Here is a 17,650-nt window from a genome sequence, read left to right as displayed (position 1 = left end):
GGCTAAGTTATGCTAGGTAGGCTAGGATAGAGTAGGGTAGGGTAGGGTAGACTCAGGTAGGCCAGAGTAGGCTAGGTAGGCTTTGCTATGCTACGTGCACTTGGCTAGGCTAGGTAGATTAGGCTAGGCTGGAATAGGCTAGGCTAGGCTAGGTTAGGCTAGGCTAGGTTAGGTTAGGCTACACTAGCCTAGGCTAGGTAGGCTAGGCAACGCTAGGTAGGCTAGGCTACACTGGGCTAAGTAGGCTAGGCTATGCTAGGCTAGGTAAAGTAGGCTAAGGTAGGCTAGAGCAGGCTACATAGGCTTGGCTAGGCTAGTGTATGGTAGGCTAGGCTAGGTAGGTTGGGTAGTGTTGGGTAAAGTAGGGTAGGGTAGGGTAAGGTAGGGTAGGTTACGACAGGGTAGGGTAGGCTAGGTAGGCTATGGTAAGCTGGGGTAGGCTAAGTTGGGCTAGGGTAGGCTAGGCTAGTGTGAGTTACATAAGGTAGAGCAGGGTAGGGTAGGTCAGGGTATGTTATGCTAGGGTAGGCTATGGTAGCGTAGGATAGGTTAGGGTATGCTAGTTAGGATAATCTTGGGTAGGATAGGATTGGCAAGGCTACGCTAGGCTTAGGGATGTTAGGATACGCTAGGCTAGGATAGGTTAGGCTAGGCTAGGTTAGGGTAGAGTAGAATAGGCTAGGGCAGTGTAGGGTAGGCTAGGGTATGATAGGCTAACATAGGCTAGGGTAGGATAGGGTTGGATAGGCCAGGCTAGGCTAGCGTACGCTAGGCTAAGGTAGGCCAGGATAGGCTAGGATGGGATAGGCTTGGCTTAGGTAGGCGAGGTTAGGCTTAGGATAGGGTATGATAGGGTAGGCTAGGGTAGCCTAGGTTATGCTAGGGTGGGTTAGCGTAGGCTGGATTATGCTAGGGTGGGCTAGCATATGCTAGGTTATGCTAGGCTAGGTAGGGTAGGCCAGGCTAGGTAGGCTAGGGTAGGCTAGGGTGTTCTTGGCTAGGGTATGCTAGGTAGGTTAGGTAGGATAGGCTAGTGTAGGTTAGATAGGTTAGGGTAGGCTAGGGTAGGAAAGTGTAGGTTAAGGTAGGCTAGGCTAGGCGAGGCTAGGATATGTTAATGTAAGGTAGCGTAATGTAGGGTAGGCTACCTAGGCTAAGCTTAGGTAGGGTGTGATAGGCCAGGCTAGGCTAGGCTTAGGTAGGCTATGATACGCTAGGATAAGTTAGGGTAGGCTAGGTTGGGCTAAGCTAAGCTAGGGTAGGGTAGGATAGGTTAGACAAGGGTAGGGTAGGGTAGGGTAGATTTAGCTAAGAAAGGCTAGGACAGGGCAGGGTAGTGTACGCTTGGCTAGGATAACCTAGGGTAGGATAGGGCAGGGTACTGTAGGAATGGCTTGGCCAAGCTAGGGTAGGTAGGCTAGGCTAAACTAAGCTATGGTAGGGTAGGCTAGGATAGTCTAGGGTATGGTAGTCTATTTCAGTGTAGACTAGGCTAGGGTAGTGTAGGCTAGGATAGGCTACGCTAGGGTAGGCTAGGTTAAGGTAGGCTAGGATGGGATAGGCTTGGCTTAGGACATGGTGGGTTACGATAGGCTAGGCTAGGCTAGGTTAGGCTAGGGTAGGCTAAGCTAAGCTAGGGTAGGGTAGGATAGAGTAAGCTAGGTTAGGCAAGGATAGTTTCTTGTATGGTAGGCTAGGGTAGGGTAGGCTAGCGTAGGTTAAGTTAGGGTAGGATATGGTAGGCTAGGGTAGGGTAGGCTTGGATAGGGTAGGTAGGATAGGCTATGCTAGGGTAGGTTAGGCTAGGGTATGGTGGGCTAGGGTAGGCTAGGCTAGGCTAGGGTAGGCTAGGTTAGGCTCGGGTAGGCTAGGCCAGGCTAGGCTAGGGTAGGCTACGTTTGACTAGGTAGACTAGGCTAGGCTAGGCTAGGCTGATGTAAGGTAGGGTAGGCTAGGCTAGGCTAACATAGGGTATGCTAGGGTATGGTAGGTAAGCTAGGGTATGCTACGCTATGGTAGGGTAGTGTAGGCTAGCCTATTGTAGGGTGGGCTAGGCTAGGATATTGTAGGGTAGGTAAGGCTAGGCTAGGTGATGTGAAATGTTTAAACTTAAATATTTTTAAGAATTTGTATTTTATGCACGCTATGCTTGGCTAGGGTAGCGCAGGGTAGGGTAGGGTATGTTAGCCTATGGTAAGGTAGTGTAGGGTATGCTAGGCATTGGTAAGGTAGGATAGGCTAGGCTATTGTAGGGTTGGGTAGGCTAGGCTAGGCTAGGCTATGGTAGATAGTCTAGGCTATAGTAGGGCACATTAGGGTAGGATTGGTTAGGCTAGGCTGAGATATGGAAGGCTAGGCTACAGTAGGGCACGTTAGGGTAGCATTGGTTAGGCTAGGCCTAGGTAGGGAAGGCTAGGCTAGGTAATCTGAAATGTTTAAACTTGAAGTTTCTTAACAATTTATCTTTTAGGCTAGGCTAGGTTAGGCTAGGCTACGGTGAGCTAGCTTAGGCTAGGCTAGGCTAGGCTAGAGTAGGCTACCTTAGGTAAGGCTAGGATAGGCTAGCCTAGTTTAGGCTAGGCTAGGGTAGGTTAGGATAGGGTAGAGAAGGCCAAGCTAGTTTAGGCTAGCCTAGCCTAGGCTAAGCTTAGGACATGCTAGGCTAATCTAGTTTAGGCCACATTAGGCTAGGCTAGTGTAAGTTAGGCTAGGCTAAGCTAGGCTATGTTAGGTTACGCTCGACTAGTTTAGGCTAGATTAGACATGTGTTAGGCTATGTTGGATAACATGATTTAGGATAGGTTAGGCTAGGCTAGTTTAGCATAAGCTAGTTAAGGTTAAGCTAGGCTAGGCAAAGTTATTTTAGTGTAAGATAGGCTAGGCTAGGCTAGATTACGCTAGGCTGGGCTATATTATGATAGATTAGGCTAGGCTAGAAAGGCTAGACTAGATTAGGCTAGACTAGATTAGGCTAGACTAGATTAGGCTGGGCTAGGCTAGGCTAGATTAGGCTAGATTAGGCTAGGGTAGATTAGGCTAGGCTAGGCAAGGCTAGACTAGATTAGGCTAGCTAGATTAGGCTAGATTAGGCTAGGCTAGATTAGGCCAAGCTAGATTATGCTAGGCTAGATTAGGCTAGATTAGGCTAGGCTAGGCTAGATTAGGCTAGCCTAGGCTATATTACGCTAGACGAGATTAGGCTAGATTAGGTTGGCCTATGCTAGATTAGAGTAGGCTAGGCTAGGCTATGCTAGGGTAGATTAGGCTAGGCTAGGCTATGCTAGCCTAGATTAGGATAGGCTATATTTGGCTAGGGTAGATTACCCTAGATTAGATTAGATTAGGCTATGCTAGTCTAGGCTAAGTTAGGTTAGGCTAGGCTAGATTAGGCTAGATTAGATTAGATTAGGCTATGCTAGCCTAGGTTAAGTTAGGTTAGGCTAGGCTAGATTAGGGTAGATTAGGCTAGGCTAGGCTAGCCTAGGTTAGATTAGGGTAGATTAGGGTAGATTAGGCTAAGCTAGGCTAGGCTAGGCTAGGCTATTCTAGCCTAAGCTAGAATAGTGTATGCTATATTAGGCTAGGCTAGGCTAAACTAGATTAGGCAAGGCTAGATTAGGTTATACTAGATTATGATAGATTAGGCTATGCTATATTAATTTAGGCTAGATTAGGCTAGGCTAGACTATGCTAGATTAGACTAGGCTAGGATAGATTAAGCTAGGATAGATTAGACTAGATTAGACTAGGCCAGATTAGGCTAGACAAGACCATGTTAGGTTAGGCTAGATTAGGCTAGGTTAGACTAAGCTAGATTAGGCTAGATAAGACTAGATTAGGATATATTAGGCTAGGCTAGATTAGAATAGGCTAGGCTAGGCTATATAAGGCTAGGTTAGGCTAGGCAAGGATAGATTAGGCTAGGCTATATTAGATTTGATTAGGCTAGATTATGCCAGGCTAGGTTAGACTAGATTAGGATAGATTAGGCTAGGCTAGTTTAGGCTAGGCTAGATAACGTTAGGATAGGCTAGATAAGGCTATGCTAGATTAGGCTAGGCTAGGTTAGACTAGGCTAGGGAAAATTAGACTAGGCTAGGCTAGGCTAGACTAGGCTAGGCCAGGCCAGATTGCACTACATAATGCTATATTGGGCTAGGCTAGGCTAGACTACGCTAGGATAGACTAGATTAGCCTAAATTATGCTAGATTACGCTAGGCTAGATTAGGCTAAATTAGGCTAGGCTAGGACAAGCTAGATTAGGCTAGGTTAGGATATATTAGGCTAGGCTAGGCTAGGTTAGGATAGATTAGTCTAGGCTAGGCTAGCTTAGGCTAGGATGCATTAATGTAGATTAGGGTAGATTAGGTTAGGCAAGGCTAGGCTAGGGAAGGCTAGATTAGGCTTTTCACACTTAACATATCTCCTACATATTCTGATCACTGAGGATTCTAGGAGAAAGCCTCTGTTTGGAGGATGGCATCCTAAGGACATGGGGAATCTTTACCTAAGAACTTTTATACCCAAAGGAGTTTCCAGAGTTTCAACCGCCGCAAAAGAAAGACGCCTAAGAAACAAGGTTAGCATTCTTTTGTTGATTTTTTAGTATTCTTTTGTTGATTGCCTTGTTCTGTAGATGTTTAGTTGTTTATTTTATAAAGACGAGATGGCACGACCTATTTATTTTCCTTGCTATTCTCGTAACCACATTGTTAGGCGAAATGGCGCGGACTATTTAAACAAAAGAAAAGAAATCTAGCCTATCTATACCCTTACCTTACAGATAGGTATTCCTTTCGTTTAAACAAAATTATGTCCTATCTATACCCTTACAGACAGATAGGTATTCCTTTCCTTTGTTCGATGACCCGAATGGTGGGTGATCCTTACCTTACCTTCTAACTAGTGGAATGGAGCGCTTATCTGTTCTTTCTTTAATCAACTATGGAACGGTTCTGTGTTGTTTATGTAACAATCGAGGATTAGTGCCGTGCAGTTTTCTAGGGGATATGGCTTTTGCTGGGGGAGATAGGTTGTGGGAAGACCTGGGTTGATGCTTTTTGGAATAGCAGTGGGAAGACCTGGGTTGATGCTTTCTCGAATAGCAGTGGGAAGACCAGTATTGCTGCTTTGCTATGCTATGTGGATGGCAGAGGGTGTTGTGGTAAGACCCTCGTGGATGCTATGCGGCTGGTCCATTTACCTATGGGAGATGGGTATTCGGTTATGTGTCTAGTTTTGTCGTTGGGCTTGGTCAGGGACTAAATACCGAGACTCTCGTCAGGGAATGCTCTAAATGACGAAGTAGTTTTATCAATTTTTTTTCTTTTTTTCTTTTTAATTTATTTTATTGAAGTTTCCATTGTAACATTTGTTTTCACGAAGAGAAAAATATTTACCAAGAATCTGTATTGTCCATTTAGAATTTCTAAAATAAACATGTAAGACCTTATCTATTTTTTTGTTTTGTAATGTTGTAATTAGGGAGAATATATATTTTTTTCTTTAGATGTGTGCATCAAAGAATGTACATGAACACAAACTACCATTAATAAAAGGAGTAGGCTTTTTTTTTTTGTTGGAAGGGAGTTCAACCCCTCCAAAAGGCTCTTATGAAGGTTGAATGGTAACCCTCCTTTGAGTTGTGTTCCTTGTGCTAATGGTTTTCATGATCTTTAGTTTATAGTAACTCCAATATGCATAAACACAAATTTATCATTTTATTATTGTAATAATTTATAAACATGTTTTAAACATCTTCCCAACATGCACACAAATGGAAAAATCACTTTTCTTCACTTAAATCATTTAACATTTTTCCAACATTTTAAACATCTTCCCCACATACTCACAAATAACAAAGCCACTCTTATTAACATAAATTACTTAACATTTTTCAAATTTTTAAACAAGTTCCCCACATACACGCAAATGAAAAAACCACTCTTATTCAACTAAACTATATAACATTTATAACCTAAATTTATTTATATTTTATAATTTATATTTTTCTTTTATGGGTTTTGGATGATTGTCATGTTATAAAGTATTATGCAAAAAATGAGACTGAAGATTCAAGTCCATTATAAAGGAAGAAAAGATAACATGATATTTATATAATAGCATCAATTTGTAATAACACATATCAGTTAATTATTTAATATTAAAATCAATACAATACAATAAATTTTATTATTTTTATTTCAAATTTTCATCAATTTTAATAATTTATAATTTTCTTTTTCCATAATACAAAAATTTAATAATGTGGAAAAATGTTAATTCTAAAATGTTGTTAATCATAAACATTGTTTTAAAAATAATAAAGAAGATAAATACTTCTCAATTTTCATAACATACTAATTAACTTATAAAATAAATTTAATTGTCAACATCATAATATCTATATTCAATCTTCATCATGTGCATAAAATAATGTTAATTCTAAAATTCATAATAAGTGTGATGTGTGTGAACATATCACTTTGTGAGCCAATATGTGTAGTGTTTGTGGTTATGTGTATGTTTGTGTGCACCCTTGTTAGTTGTGTGCATGTGTTTATGTGAGTGATTATGCCTCATTGGCGATGGATTGTGTGGGTGATCATCTGTGGTTAGTCCCATGCCAATAATGGTTAGTCCCATGCCAATAATGGACCATTTTTTGGGTCATATAATCTCTCACGTGTAGAGATTTTACATCTCCAAACCAAGAGGCGTTTTCTATATAGTGTTTTTCAATTTATTTGAAACATAACATTAACTTCAAAACATTAAAATAGTTTTTTAATAATATTTAAATAGTACTTTTATTATTTTGAAAACATATAAATATATAAATATGGTAACATAACAATAAAATAAATTGAAATATTCATCACTATTTGAAATTTAATATATATATATATATATATATATATATATATATTATTTATTAAATTCAAAATTAAATAGTTATATATCTATATTAATAGATAATTATATTAATCTTAAATATAGATTAACATAATTTCAACCCTATTTAATTTTAATTATTAAATATTATTTTAAATTTAAATAAAATAGTAAAATATATATTATATTAATTGACAATTATATTCACTATAAAAATAAACTAACATAGTGTCTATAAAGATATTATCATTTTTAATTGTAATTTTTTTTTAAAATATAAATATTATTAAATTTTAAAATATGTAAAATTTAATTAAAAATATTGAAAATTAAATTATTAAATATTATTTTAAATTAAAATTAATGTAAATGTATATTTGCATAGAAAATTACCTTTTAACTTAATATGATAGAGATGTTGTACCATAATATAATATCTTTCAAATGATATATATATATATATATATATATATATATATATATATATATATATATATATATATATATAATTAATTTAATAATATATGGAAAAATATTAATTCTAAAATATTGCTAATAGTAATCATTGTCTAAAAGTAAGAGAGACTTTTTTTATTAATTTTAATAGCATATTAAATAATTTAAAAAATAAATGTAATTGTCAACACCATAATATCTATATTCAATCTCAATCTCATACATAAAATAATGTTAATTCTATGCTATCACATAAAATAATGTTAATTCTAAAATTCATAGTAAGGATGTGTGTGAACATGTCACCTTGTGAGTCAATATGTGTAATGTTTGTGGGTATGTGTATGTTTGTGTGCACCATTTGTTTGTTGTGTGCACGTATACATGGCAGTGATTGTGCCTCATCAACAATGGATTGTGTGGGCGCGGGTCAGTGGTTAGTCCCATGCCAATGATGGACTGTTTTTGGGGTCATATAAGCTCTCACCTTCATGTGATTAGCCCAGGTAGTAGAGATTTTACATCTCCAAACAGAGAAGAACTTTCTATATAGTAATTTTTAAATTATTTAAAACATAACGTTAACTTAAAAATTTAAAAATGGGTTTTCTAATATTATTTTTATTATTTTATTATGCAAAGCATGAGACTCAATGTTCAAATCCCTTATAATGTAAAAAATAATAACATGATATTTATATAATAGCATCAATATGTAATAACACATATCAATTAATTATTTAATATTAAAATCAATACAATACAATACAAAAAATTTAATTAATTTTATTTAACATTTTCATTAGTTTAATAATTTATAATTTTCTTTTCCATAATACTATAATTTAATAATATGGGAAAAATGTTAATTGTAAAATTCATAATAAGTGTGATGTGTGTGAACATGTCACAATCTCAGTCAATATTTGTATTGTTTGTGGATATATGTATGTTTGTGTGCACTCTTTGTTTGTTGTGTGCCTCATGTTCATGTGATTGGCCCTGTTAATTGAGATTTTACATCTCCAAACCAAAAAGAACTTTTCATATAGTTCTTTTTAAGTTATTTAAAACATAACATTGACTCACAAACATTCAAATAGTGTTTTTAATAATATTTAAATAGTACTTTTATCATTTTGAAAATATGGTAAGATAAGGATAAAATAAATTGAAATATTCATCATTATTTGACATATTATTGTCAAATTAAAATATTATTGTAAATTAAATTTAAAATAAAATAGCTATATATTATTGTAAATTTAAAATTAAATTTAAATATTATTCTAAATTTAAAATCAAATAGCTATATATTTACAATAATTGACTATTATATTATGGATTTATCTTTAGTGTGTTTTTGGAATTTCCTAATCGAGCGAAAACTTAAGGTGAAATCTTTCTTTTTGTAATTAATATTAGGTAAGCACCCATTGGGGATTTGAACATGTGACCTACTGCAAGGAGTACCTTAAACCTACCGCAAGGAGTGTCTCAACAATACACCTACCTTAAACCTACCGCAAGGAGTGCCTCAACAATACACCCATTCACGGTCAATCCAAAGCCTGGTGGGCTAACTTGAGGTGAAATCCTGAATTGTGGTATTTAAACTAGTTTTTTTTACTGTATATATGGATTCAATACCCGGAAAACCCCTAGTGCACTATGATTGTGCATGGGTTATCCATCAAGCTTGTGATTTCATTAAATTCCTACTAGATTTTAGAGAAATTAGACAGGAAAAACTCACCGGAAAATCTTCCAAAAAATCTCAATAAAAACAACTAGTTATAGTAATTTTAAAAATAAACTAACATAATTTCAAAAATATTTAAACTAAATTATTAAATATTATTTAAATTTAAAATAAACTAGTGATATATCTATATTATATTAATTGACAATTATATTAATTATAAAAATAAACTAAGATAATTTCAATAATGATATTATCATTTTTAATTATAAAAAATATTTACAAAGATATAAATATCATTGTTATTATATTTACCATCCACATTTAATTATTAAAACATAATACTAATAATAAAGTCATAATAAAATAAAATAAGCTTGAATATTTATTATTATGGGCTTTATTAAAATTTAAAATATATAAAATTTAATTAAAAATATTGAAGATTAAATTATTAGATATTATTTTAAAATAAAATTAAAATAAATGTATATTTGTGTAGAAAGACACTTTTTAGTGTAGTGTGGTAGAGATGTTGTAACGTAATATAATATTTTGTAAATAATACACACATATATATAATTAAATATAAATTAATTTAATAATTTATAATTTATAGTCAAAACCTCAATCTTCTCCTCAAGTGCGGGTGGCATAAGGATGCTCAGTCTTGGCTCTATCATTGGAGGATTAAGGAGGAGACCATCATGGAAAGCAAATATTGTTTTGGCTCTATCATTGGGGGATTAAGGAGGAGATCGTCATGGAAAGCAAAGATAGTTTCAAAGATATTATTATCCCGAATTTTAAGTACAAGCTACGGGATGATAAGGAGTGGGAGGGTAAAAGGAACCAAAGATGATAAGGAGTGGGAGGGTAAAAGGAAGCAAAGAGACTATAAGGCGGTAATCAACCACACCCTTGGTAACCAAAATTATCTCTCGGTGTTGACAGTAGTAAGAAACAGTCAACATCACTAGGATAAGAACTAATTTTCATGAGCTTGGAAGTGAAACATGGTAGTGGTCTACTCCTAAGACTCCCTGTGATGATAGAATATGTCAGGTTTTTTATACTGAGGTCTAAGATGAAAATCACTTCCTTTTAGATTTCCTGACTCAAATCACTTCCTTTTAGATTGCCAGACTCTTACTCACATCGACTCTCAATTCACTATCATCTGCCACACTTTCCATCTTCTTGAATTATTAAGTCAGCCCAACTATAGCGATCTGACTCAAATCACTTCCTTTTAGATTGTCTGACTCTTACTCACATCGACTCTCAATTCACTATCATCTACTACACTTTCCATCTTCTTGAATTATTAAGTCAGCCCAACTATAGTGATCTTCGAGTGCATGTTTCTTTTCATTTTCATCACAAAAACGAGATTTTGAAGAATCACAATTACATTTTTTTTTATTTTCCTGATAGACCACATTGGTCTTAGTGCATGTTAATCTCAATAGAATATGCTAATTAGAATCAGAAACTAACTTTGTTGTTTTCCTTAAAACTTTTCTTTGAAATTTTCAGATAAATTTGACATAATTAGAAATCTTATTTGTCCTATAATGGCTCAAAATATAAATATAATTATAAAAGTATGAATTTAATTAATAAAAATTAAGTAGAAATAATACTTCTATTAAAAATAATAAAATTTAAATTTAACGAGAGCATGATTGTTATTTATGTCGGAAAAAAGAGGAAATTTTTTATTTTTTTTAAATATTATTCATAATTATTCTATTGAAAATTATAATCCACAATTTCTATGTAATATATATTGATTTATATTCATGAAAAGGGTCTAGATTTCTCTAACTTTTGTGTTACACAAAATTTCATTTTAGATTTAAGAATTACAATTAATTTATTAGTATAATTAGTTAGTTTGTTTTCGTTTTTAATTGTTTTTTATTATTATTGAATTTCTATGTAATATATATTGATCTATATTCATGAAAAGGGTCTAGATTTCTTTAACTTTTGGGTTACACCAAATTCCATTTTAGGTTTAAGAATTACAATTAATTTATTAGTATAATTAGTTAGTTTGTTTTCATTTTTAATTGTTTTTTATTATTATTGATTTGTGTTAAATTTGTTCTTATAAAGTTTGTGTAATAGCTTTACTTATGTTGTTGTGTATGCTTATTATTTTTAGTATCAAAGAAATAGTTGATAAACATATAATTTTTTCAAATGATATGTTGGTTATCAATTTAACTTTTATAAATTTTGGATGAAGATGGTATTGTTGAATATGTGTTTCAATATCTATAAGTATCACAATGATATGTTCTTCAATAGGTAAAACTATGGTAGGGGAAGCATACATGTACGAGATACAAGAGGTTTCAGATTCTTGAAAATATTTGCAATATTTGTTAGCACCCCTTGAAGTAGTGTCGCATCAGACAACATCTACATTTGGAAGTCCTCTAGGCTTCCTAAAACTAGTGTTAAATAACTTGATTGACCATTTGGCTACTTAGTGACACCAATAATAGCACCTATGAAGGTTACTCTCTACTACTTGGGTAATTGGATGGTATGATTAAGGGTGAAATCAAGCCTCCATTAGATGATTAAGGATTTGGTTTAAATATTATTGTTGGAATGTGCATATATCATAGAGGTATAAAACCTGACACTCACTTGTCCTTAACACAATCGAAACCCTACTCCTTACTACCAGTTTTGGAAACTCAGAAAAAAGGGCTATCTTGAAAATTTGTGCATTATGAACAAAATTCCTTCATAATACATAGTATTTAGCTTCTGAACATCCCTCCATGGTAGTATTATTCATGTGTAAGTATAACTCTATTTGTGTTAAAAAAAAGCAAAACAACAAAACAAAAAGAAAAAAGAACGTGTCCTCTCACACACTTATTTTGGAACTATCTAAATGAATTCCTTATGTTTCCTTAATCATCATGGTACTACTTTCTAGTAAGATATTTTCATGGACTCACTCACCACACTACTTGAATACTATATGAATAACCCTAAAAAGCAACATTAATCACACTAGTACCACTTTGTAGTAAACGTTTTCTATGCACCCCCATCCTTATGGTGACCGAAAACCATGATCTCACAAATGAAGTCTAAATCTTAGAAACTTTGTGTGATGATTTGGCCATACCTAGTCCTTTTCCAAGTACAATTTTTCTTCCATAAATGTCAAGCTCAAAAAAATAGAATTAATAATAAAATAAGTAATCCAACTCATGGGAATACACGACGAACTCAGGGAAAAATTATTCCAAACTATGGGGAGTTTAATCATCCAATATGATGGGGCTTGAGTCTCAACAATTTTTTCATGATCCTATGACTCACACATGGAATTGATTGCCGAAATGGGAATTTTATTTTTAAATCTTGAAAATAAAACAAATTAAATGACTTGGAATAGCTTTCCTATTATATTTTATAGAAAACAACAAAAAAAGTAGCACTATATAGAGTAAGTTGTGTTTTGTGTTTGAAAGATAAAATTCAAATACTAAGTCAACTAATTTTTTTTTTATGATAAGAAATAGAGTAAAGAAATTTAAATTTAAATTTTAGTGGGATAATCATAATTAACAAACTTCAGACTAATGATGGCTTGGCTATATTGGGTATGAAAAATCATGCCTATGTAATGTATTCTTCAGCCAGGCCTGTGATCGCGGTAGTAGAAACAGGCCAGGGAATTTTTTGTATTTTCATTTTCGAAGTGTTTCCTCTGATGCATTTCAATGTTTGTGTGTCTGTGACTCTATGTTAATTGTGATGACCCCGTAAAATGTAATTATTTATAGTTTACTGCGGTAAAAACTGAATGACAATGAGGAACTTATTTTCTTTTAAGAGTAATCTGTTAATTTTAAATATCCATTAAAATAATGTTTTAAAGAATTACTCAGAAAGTATTGGAGCTCCCAAAAGGGAACTGGAAAGAGAAAAGGAAAGTAGTTAATTAAACTAAAAATAACCACCTTCCCTAACTGGAAGGATTTCCAGGAAAAGGAGGAAGTTGGTAGACATAATTCTGTGTTGTAGAGACAGACAGAATGAAAAAGGAAAAACTTTGTTTGGACTAAGTCTGGTAGTGACCAAATAGTCGAGCACTAGGTGCTGCCTTACTGAGGATTGTGATCGGGTAAGAAGAAGCTCGGGGGGAGACTCAGGTCCCGGAGGACAAGTCTCACGGATGGGTGGTTAACGAGCTTGACACAGGAATTTGCAGGAGATTTGCTGAAGAATTTCCCTACGAGCAGTGACCAGGTAAGTAACTAAACCCTAAAGTATCTGCAATTGTTACCTGTAGCTAACTGCGTATTATCAGTGGGACAGAGACTCTACAGTACTATCAAAATAGAATAACTGTGAATATTTAAGTGATATAGAAATGCATGCCTTCGTGTTCAACTAAGTAACTGTGTAAATCTGCATACCTGTAGCGTGTAGAGCAATTTATTATTACAGCTTAAAATATTAGCAGAGGTTAGGGTCTGAATATGCAGAGTCGGGTATCATGCGAAGTAGGCGGAAATCCTGTAACAGGAATCCATACCCTAACACGTAATGTCTACAGAAGGCCAATGCATCCTTAGCTGTGTAAATTATAACCTTGAGAGGAATCCGTAGATAGCCTCAGGATGCAAAGTTTTGAAGAGAAGTAGGAAGTTAGAAAGTAAAAGCCTTAAGCTCGAACCGAAATAGGTCCGCGACTGGTATGGGTCGGAAGAACCCTTGCGGCAGGCAAAAACCTGAAGCCTCCGCTCGTCATTCCTCTTGGAAAATTAACTGGCCGAAAAACAGAACTTAACCCTATGCATGATCCTTAAATTAATAGCCAAAGCAGTTGAACAGTTAAAGACTGTAATAGACTACCATAATATCACTCCTGAGTATAACAATATTATCTTCATTAACAGATAATCGTATTATCTTTATCATGCAGACCGATTTCATTATTGTCATTAAACAAATCGATATGATGTTAAACGCTGTGAAAACAATAGAGTAAGCATTGTTACGACAAACGAACAAACGCACTACAAAATTATGATAACCATATCAGAGAGTTAAGGCAGACATTATATAGCAGACAAAGTATACATTATGACAGAAACATGAGCGAAACATAACCTATATTCATAATCAGAATGTAGGACCCGAAGGTCTCTTTTTGCAAGAATCCCAACACCGAGTCCGACCATGCATCCATTGCACAGGATGCAGGTGCGAACCCTTATGGTACTTTCAAGACCAGTTGGGAAGGGGCGAATGCCGTTATAAACCAAACCCTCTGTAAAGCCATAAACAATGCGAACGAATTCCAGAGCAAGAATATAGAAAAACAAACTGAGTAATGCTTAAAATTCGACCCCTACAGGAAAACCATGTAAGAAGAATGATAATAAAACAGGAAAGTTTAACGTTTCTCTATATTAAACTGAGAAGCAGTCTTTCCAATATGGGTCCAGACCCAGTTACAATAATTCGTAAAAGTCCTCAACAAAGTGTTAAACTTAGTCATGAATACAGATGATACATAGCAAAATGATGTTCAGTAGCTACATAGACAGCGGTCGAGAGGCACAGCCTCTTGAACCTGAGATTTGCACTCCAGACCGCCGTAGACTCAAGGGGGTTAACCCAGCTTTCACAAAAACAACCCCAATATGTATGGAACCAGATCTTATAATCCTGTTACCGCCATCTGCGCCAACCGTGAAGAAATAAGGTTGGGGTTTTCGATTAAACATAGAGATGAAACCCTCAAACGAAAAACAAACAGTAAATGTAAACAAGTGTATATCCGCGGTGCAAGGGGAAGCCAACATGTGTACCTGTAAACGTTCGGCAGAATATTGCCTGAGGAAAGAGCAGACTGCCGAAAGAGCCACGGTGGCAGAACATCACAATCTTTCATGCAATAGAGAGAGCCGATTACTTTGTTTATTCCTTAAGAAAATCATAGACAAAATCGAAAAGATCTTAACAAACAGAAACCTTACCAAGTTGGTTTGAAGACTCACATCCTCGGAGCGGTAGCGCCATGGTGAGGTCGCATGCTGGAAGAAAGCGACAGAGGAGAATCGGTGCAGAGATGTGGGATAGACTCCCAGTTGTGGCAGAAGGATGCACAGAGCTGTGGAGCGCCAATCAGAGTCAGCGAAATCTCGATTAATCTGGGATATCCACAATATAAACGCGAAGTCACATCCATGAGACGTGGAGCAACCTCCACCCTTGATCTTCCTCGAAGCCCTTACACCGTAGGTCCAGGCGGTAAATCCAAAGTACAAGAGCGGGAAAGCTTCCAGCCTGGAAGGCCATGCCCAAGCATCAAGCCAGCGGAAGTAAAAGCTCAGTCCAGGTGTTCCGCGGAGGGAGTGCCAGCAAATAATGGTAGATGGGATTTAATATATTTCCGTAACCATATAACAAAGTTATCTATTGCATAGTGTCGAGGCGGTGTAGCATCATAATGGAGTTGGACAAGTAAACCAAAAGTTAAATTAAACCATTGTTACCCATGATGGACAATATCAAATAGCAGTTTTATGCGACAGTATAAGCAACTATATAAAGATAGTGCAGACACCATGGTAAAAGAAATTTTTTTTTTACATAGGTGAGATATGTGACAATTGGTATCAAAGCCCAGGTTGCCCATACTGTGGCCTCTGGGGTATGAATAATATGTTTTTCTTTTGAATTTTTTTTTTTTTTTTTAAGAGCAAAGTCATTACAGCATTGATATTTCTTTGATTGGGGTAACAAAATGGTGCCCAGAAGCTCACAATATTAACTGTTTTATGTCTAGACCAGACCGGGTTAGACAAGGGGAAAAAGAGAATAATGAATCCAGGAGACAACCCAGAGTTGTGGGTGCAGCTGGGTGAGGAGACCCGTAGTACGAATCTGGCCATATTAGAAACAGTTCAGGAGCTGAAGAATGAAATGGCTCGGTTGCGTGAGGACAATGCACGTTTGACAATGGAGCAGGAAAGGATATTAAAAAGCTTGTCTGACAAACAGAACCCGCCACTGGCCAACCCTAGTGCAGAGCAACAGAGAATGACGGAGGAACAACACTACCAAGCAGAATCTGAAATTCCAGAAGATGGAGAGGATCAATCTGCTAATGCATCAGAACAACAGACTTCAAAGTGACAAAAGGTGGAATTCCAGGGAGAATTCCAGAAAATTAAACCCCCGCACTACGATGGGGAACAAGAGGAAGCGGCTGAAGCATGGCTGATTAACATGAATAAATATTTCCAGCTATATGAGTATGACCATAACTTGAAGGCACGATTGGCCATTTTTCAGTTGCAAGGGAAAGCAACACTGTGGTGGGAAGAAGTTAAAATCGTAAAAGGGGTAAGCGAACGAACCATAACATGGGAAAAATTTCAAAAATACTTTAAAGAGAGATATTTGACAGAACGCTTTTATGATGAAAAAGCAAAGGAATTCCACGATCTACGGTTGGGGCAGTAGAATATGGATGAATTCATCAATCGTTTCACCTCCTTGCTCCATTATGTACCCTACCTCAAAGAAGAAAAAGCTAAGGTGCAACGTTTTGTTAGCAGCTTACCCATGTATATGAGAGAAAGGATTGAATTTGACAATCCCAGAACCATGGACGAAGCCATCCGTAAAGCCAAAATGTGCTACCAGCAGAGCAAATAGAAAGGGGTCAGTTCTAACAGGAAATGGAATGAGAAAAAGAATAGTAAAATTGTGGGAAACAATAGAGGAGGCCGGGTTGGTGGAGCTAAAGGAAGCATCAAAGGCCAGAGTAGCAGAGCAGCACCGAGAGGTTCATTCAGGCCCAAGCCTATCAGTGAAACCAGAATGGGTGAGCAATCTATCAAGTTGGACAATGAGGGAGCAACCAGACCCCCAGTACAGTGCTGGGGTTGTTGCGGACCACACTATGTCAAGAACTGTCCGCAACGGAAGGGGACTGATCAGATCTCCGAGATTCATGAAGCATCAAATGTGGGCGACGTGGGATGAAGTGTGCCAAAAATTAATGCAGCCTTGGACGACCGCCAGGCAGAATACCAACCCACTATGGTCGAATTTGAAGGTAAAATTTCGAACCTTTCTATCACTGTTCTAATTGACCCAGGAGCTACTTTGAGTTATATTAGTCCAAAGATAGTTGAACAGTGTAAATTGCAGCCTGAAAAATTCAAGAACCTGTGGCTGGTACAACTAGCTACAGGGGCTAAAAGACGAGTAATGGCAAAGATCAAAAACTGCTCTATAACGATAGCAGGACAGCCAGTGGTAGCAGATCTGAACATGCTTCCACTTGGATCCTATGACATCCTAATTGGGATGGATTGGTTAGAAAAGCATTGGGCTTTAGTGAACTGCAAAACAAAGGTCATACGATTCAAGGATGACTCTGGAATGGAGCAGGAGATGCAGGGAATTAAACGGCCAGTGCAGGTCCGGCCAATCACTGCATCTCAGCTAGCGAAATGCATATGGAAAAGATGCCAAGTGTATGCCATTCAGGTGAATTATATAGAAACCAAGAATAAGGGGAGTCCGCTAGA

Source organism: Pinus tabuliformis, chromosome 1_1, assembly GCF_031772625.1.
Source record: "Pinus tabuliformis cultivar Carrire ecotype Pingquan chromosome 1_1, CPIR1, whole genome shotgun sequence".
Lineage (NCBI taxonomy): Eukaryota > Viridiplantae > Streptophyta > Pinopsida > Pinales > Pinaceae > Pinus > Pinus tabuliformis.
The sequence above is the reverse complement of the archived record's forward strand: the minus strand, read 5'-3'. Positions refer to the sequence as shown.